The following is a 6306-nucleotide window of genomic DNA, read 5'->3' on the forward strand; positions in this document are numbered from 1 at the left end:
CTTATAAGGTTACCACGTTGAAAATGGAAACGATCGTTAACAAAAACAACAAAATGTATTCTCTCATCACTCAGCCTAACAGTGATATAACTGCAAATTAAACAATCAAGTACGCTAAAGTATTACACATGGTGGGTGGAGGACCAGGGGCACTTTGAGTTTGACAGGTGTCATCAACTGGTCAAGTAACATCACGGTTTGTATATTCACGTTGATCGGACAGTCGAGACTGGCGCCAACTAATCATGACGGCGTCTTCAGAACAGAACAGAACTTTATTTCTCCCAGGTTTAGGCTTACGTGGATAACGGAAAATTTTGTTTTAGCGATAGCACATTTGTAATTCAATCTAATATACTTTCCTTGATTGATTATATGGCTGCGGTCGTAGATCCGGATGTATCTAAATATGCTCAGTATATACACAGGGTTTATTGTTATACTATTAGGATTAATAGATACAATTGAGTATTTATACCCTTGATCATAAAGTTAGTCACTACTTTCACACTTTGATTTGTATGATTTTGGTTATGATTAAATTGACAAAATAAGAAATCATTCCGTGTATATGTGTATTATATATTGTACCCCAATACATAATTAAATTGTGTATAAATAAGGACACTAGGTTAATTACTGTAATTGATTATTTGATAAACATATTCACATTTAGTTGTGTGATATGTCACAGAGGTAAAGCTAATTCATAACAACTAACTGTCCCATTTATTTGGTTTCTATCTTTTATATGAAGCAAATGCTATGACATGGGGTGATAAACTTCATTGGGAATAGACGTAGCATATAATTGTCCACATGAACAGTCTACTCTGTTCCAGATATGTTTATTCATTTTGTCAGCATTTAAATCGTTGCATTCCTGGCTAGATGATTCATTTGACGAAATCTTGTTCCCTGTTTTGAATTACCGTCAGATAGTTCCAGAACAATTATAAAATTTTCAGCCCTATGTGTTGCGCATAATTCCGAGATAATTCGAAGTTCATATTCTTGTACGAACACTTATCAAAATTTATTTATACCTAGTACTATTATGTACATATGTATATTAGTTCAAATCATAATAATGAGGCCCTCTATATTCTCGAAACGGTCTTTGTTCTACGACAACCGTAAGTCGGTATGGGAAAACAAAATATTTGTTTAAGCGTTCAACGTTCAAAGTCAATGTCATATGATTATAGACAAGGAAAATAAGAAATTAAATATAAAGAGTAGCCACTTTAAATGACAGAAATTCTTTTAGTTAAATTTGCTCATGATTTGGTCTTTTCGTGGTAAATAGTGCCCAAATACTCTTAATTATTTACTTTCATGTCATTACTAATCTCACATAAGGTCAAAAGTTGTACAACGTTTAACAGATATGATAATGACATGTTGTATCCAAACATATCCAAACAAATCCAAACAAACCCAAACAAATCCAAGTTTGGAAATATGACCTTGACAAATTTTGGAATGGTCATATTTCCATTTGGAATGGTGGTATTTCCAAGTTTTGGATTGTTTGGAATGGATGATATTTTGTCCAGTGCGTGTACGTGTGTGTGTTTGTGTGGCTGCTTGTACTAGTCCGGACTGATGCCGATTTATAGTGCTAGCTCACTGAGATACCATGCCGCAGTTTAACATGAATACCCCACTCAGACACAGTATACTGACTCCGAGCCGACCAGTCCTTGTTTTAGCCCCTTAATGCCGACCGCCAGACAGGGTAACAACAAGTACCATCTTTTAACGTCTTTTGGTATGACGCGGCCGGGGATCGAACCCCGGACCTTCCGCTCTCCGGGCGGACGCTCTACCACTAGACCACGGAGGCGGTCATCGCATTATAGTATAAACTTAAGGACATTATTAACGAAATGTATTCGAACTGTTACAAAAGAGTGCTAGAATATATGTATTAAATGAATGAATATTATGGATGCCGAGTTTTTTTTCTGACGCATATTTTCCTAAAATCGGAAAAGTGAAGGTTGTGCGAGAATTGCGCTCACACGGCACTGGATCTACCTCTGGCTATAAAATTACGCAGAGGTGGAGAATAGGGTACAGAGAAATGGGGGCATAACTCCGCTATGCTTAGCACTAGTTTATTGTTACGCAGGTCACTTGGTGAGAATTATCTGTGGGTAAGAAAAATATATTTTCGTGGTGTTTTGTTCACGAGGAACCAAACTATTCCAACACAAATATCGATAAAGAAAAGTATACGTTTAGTTATAAAAAAACAAAAACACACGATGAATCGTACTTCATGAAAAAGAGGTAATAGAGAAATGGATGGCCCTAACTAACCTATAACTTAGTCCTTAGATTCCAACATTCTCTTGAAAGTGTAAGTGTATTTTGACTAATGTTACACCATTATTAATGGAGCACTAGCCTTATCATCAAATGTAATGAAATACCCAAAAAATGACACCATTCTATTTGACGTCATGACTGGTTTTATGTCTTTGATAACGTCGGAGAAAGACGACACTGGTATTTTATGATATATATAATATATTTACACTGGATATATATTAATATATATCTCCCCTAATTTTCGTTCATGTTATGGAAAATCTTGATGTGCAAAACGGAATTTGACGCTTTTTCTACACAACATAAAATGACTGCTTTTCCCAAGTAATTACAGTAGACATCCATAAATTCTCTTCCTTATGAGATATTTGTTGTACTTAATTTACATGTTTAGTTGTGAACAGTAATAATTTTTGGATTCATAAGTCTTTAGAATAAAAGATCATATATGAATTTTAATTTGTTGTATATTTTACCAATGAAAGTTAATTGATGGGAAGTTGGTTGGTTGGTTGGTTTGTTGTTTAACGTCGCACTCAGCAATGTTCCGGCTATATGACGGCGGTCTGTAAATAATCGAGTCTGGACCAGACAATCCAGTGATTGATATCATGAGCATCGATCCACGCAATTGAGATCGATGGCATGCATCAACCAAGCCAGCGAGCCTGACCACCCGATCTCGTTAGTCGCCTTTTACGACAAGCATAGTCACCTTTTACAGCAAGCATGGGTTGCTGAAGACCTATTCTACCCCGAATCTTCACGGGTCTGATGTGAAGTACTGCAGCACGTGTCTTCGGATACTTCTGCCATTGCAGGTTTCCCTTTTCTGGAACATGGATCCTACTGATTTGCCATAACCATGGCAGTTACAGGTGCTCATTTTATCTTGGATCCTCTCAATGTTTTCCACTGTTCTCACATACATATATACCTAATTACTAGGGCTGCAACGAATACACTATGAGGCGATTCATATCACGAATATAGGGTAACGAATACGAATATTAATTCACAATTACAATAACAAGTCAGCAGTTTATGTAGTATTTATTATATTCAGTGAAACAATAGCATCATAATTTATTTGACATGGTTTGTTAATTATTAATAAATTATACATTTATATACTGCACTTATCCAGGTACTTGTATCTGCTCAAATGCGACAATGACCAGTGAAAACAATACTATTAAATATTTAAATTAAATATTATTAGAGTGTTGTCATTGAAAGAAATCTCTGCATATAATATGTTGTTATGGATATTTTCAGGTACAGGGTATGTAAATATACATGATAGCATATTCATAAATATTTGATTCCAGTGGCCATGAATAACGAATTCAATTCATGAATGGTTACGGTTCAATTCACCGAATACACGAGTGAATCGTAACAGCCCTACTAATTGCTGGCTGTTTATTAAGTCTAATATTCTGCAAGTTTTACCAGGCATTTTTATCTAAATTTAAAACATATGCCCTATGCAAAAAGATTGGGGTAAAAACTAATAAGGTATAATTTCCTTACATTCTGCATTATTTTAGGATGGCATAGATATGTTAAAACTTTTAAAGATGGGCAGTTAACTGAATATCAGCCTCTGAGCAGGTCCAGATTTATCCCTGGTGACATGCCCGACCCCATGTTCCAGATGCCTAAATAAAATGTATGTTATGATTCATTTATTACATAATAAAACTAATGTAGCGGTGAATTGCTTGAATTTTGTCAACTATTCTTTTATGTTTATTCATTAAAAGGACCCACTAACTCTATCTCTTTCAGGTTATATTGGTTTTACTTAGAGCACCAGACAAAAGACGTGGATCTATTTATAGATATCCACATGATTTGAAACTTGTTCTGTGTTTACGGTTTCCAGTACTTTCCATACACTTAAATTACGACGGAAAGTAAAAACAAATTTTAGTTAATCCACTCTTCGATGAATAATATATTATTGACATGCTGTAAATTGACAATATAGTATGCTGTGCCTGATATGAGTGCTACGAAGTAGTGCACGCTTCTAACTTTCAGCCATGGTGACTTCCTCATTGACCAATACACCATTACATCGGACTTGTGACTCACTCTCACGCCCTGCATTCATGTTTCGCCGGCTGTGACGCCATAGCGAATAGCCAGTGTTTGCCTCTCTTAATAAAAGATGCGAAGAAAGCTCTATTGCTATAGAATTATCAGGATAATCGTTTTAGGTTGAACCAACGGTGTACCTGGCATGGATTTTATTTTTATACATTTTACAATTCCTGGAGAAATGAAGTAAACAGTTTAATATCCTGTGATCACAATATTGAAAAAAAGAATGAACCCATTGATTATATATTGCAAAACGAGAGGAATCATTCTTAAATTGTTTGTGACTAACGCGCACCTGGCGAATCGTTAGATATCACAGTTCTGTGTATCAAACGACATGAAAAACAATTCCAAGACCAAGACAATTCTTTCAGAAATGTGTGCATATATTTTAACGAAAAATATTATTCATTTTGTTAAATAATTATATATTCAGTTTTAGTTGTTTATTGGTTGGTTATATGAACATATAATATTGACTATTACACACCCCAAGAAATACGTATACGTACATGCGGAAGTTAAATTTCACTTCATCTTGTAACACTTGTCCAAACGAAAGAAATATCGTATTCGACACTATCAATAGTTATGTAAACAATGTTCAAACAAACAGGAGATTATCAAAGGTTCGTCCATACATGTTGTGGCCTATCTTTATGTATGAGACAAATATCCAAAGTGAAATTAATTGTGTGAACAAATGTGAAAAAGATATGCAAAATCTACATCATAACTGAAACTGTAAAACGCATGGTACAATGAGCATTTGCACTCTCATCAGAGGATCTTCACCTCAAAGAAATTAACAAATATGTACAACAATGTTAACGTATAACATCACTGCCTGTGACCGACTTTTACAAAATGGCGTGTTCACTGTCAACAGTACGCGGGATTTTACGAGGGGACTTTCGTTGATTCAGGGATCGTATATACATAAATGTGACATGTAAGTAATCAGAAACATTCTGACAATCTATGTACTGTTATTTGTTGTTATAATTTTCATTGAAACAAACCGAAATAGTCAGAAGTTCCGATAAATACCGTTGCTTTTGCGTCAGTCATGGCGTCACAAAAGACGGTAACTTTGACAATTTCTGTCATATCAAATCATTGCAATGTAGCTATTTTAAATTTCCTAATTCTTCCAACGATTCTGACCGCCTCCGTGGTCTAGTTGTAGAGCGGACTAGCACAAGCAGACACACACACACGTGCATGCACGTCGCTATATAAGTGCAATAGTCTTGGACGCGGTGCCCCCCGTCGTGATATTGCTGGAATATTGCTAGAAGCGGCGTAAAACCATACTCATTCACTCCCTTTGTGGCCTGATATTGTATGTATTTTATGCAAGTGTTTTATGTCTAATGTGTACGCATACAACATGTGACACACGGGTTACAAAAATATATTTAGCAGTCGCTTTTTATAAGTTTTCCCAAAATAAGAAATATGTTTAACAATATGCTTACCTTCTCTGAGTATGCCACCATCTGGGGTTGTCATAACATTCCGAAATAGCAAGTTCTGTCACGACATTCCGAAACAACAGCTACACATCTGTTCTGTCATAACTGCGACGTATAATACACCAACATATCATGCTGTGAACGCGCTCTTGACATTAGTAATTTGACCCCGTAGTCCCAATCATTTGAATGATAGCATTGCATGACAGCGTGGAAACAGAAAACTACGGCATTACGTATTTTGTTTCCTGCTGCAAGTAACAAAGGCCGCGAGTTTGATAAAATCTTGACTCGCTAGTAGTTTAGATATGATTTATTGTTCGAATACATTTGCCTACAATAGATTGTATGAGGCTTGCAAAGACTTCATAACTGT

The 6306-nt window shown here is 35.7% G+C and overlaps 1 protein-coding gene across 1 annotated transcript in view; it reads right to left on the minus strand.

Annotated features, from left to right (window-relative positions):
• Positions 1–6024, minus strand: part of LOC139464268 (uncharacterized) — a 30457-nt gene extending 24433 nt beyond the window's left edge. Inside the window, exon 1 of the mRNA XM_071245790.1 lies at positions 5934–6024. The gene's annotated coding sequence lies outside the window, so the exon portion shown is untranslated. The remainder of the gene's footprint in view (positions 1–5933) is intronic.
• Positions 6025–6306: the final 282 nt, after the last annotated feature.

This window comes from Haliotis cracherodii, unplaced genomic scaffold (assembly GCF_022045235.1).
Source record: "Haliotis cracherodii isolate W230 unplaced genomic scaffold, xgHalCrac1.p SCAF_17, whole genome shotgun sequence".
Lineage (NCBI taxonomy): Eukaryota > Metazoa > Mollusca > Gastropoda > Lepetellida > Haliotidae > Haliotis > Haliotis cracherodii.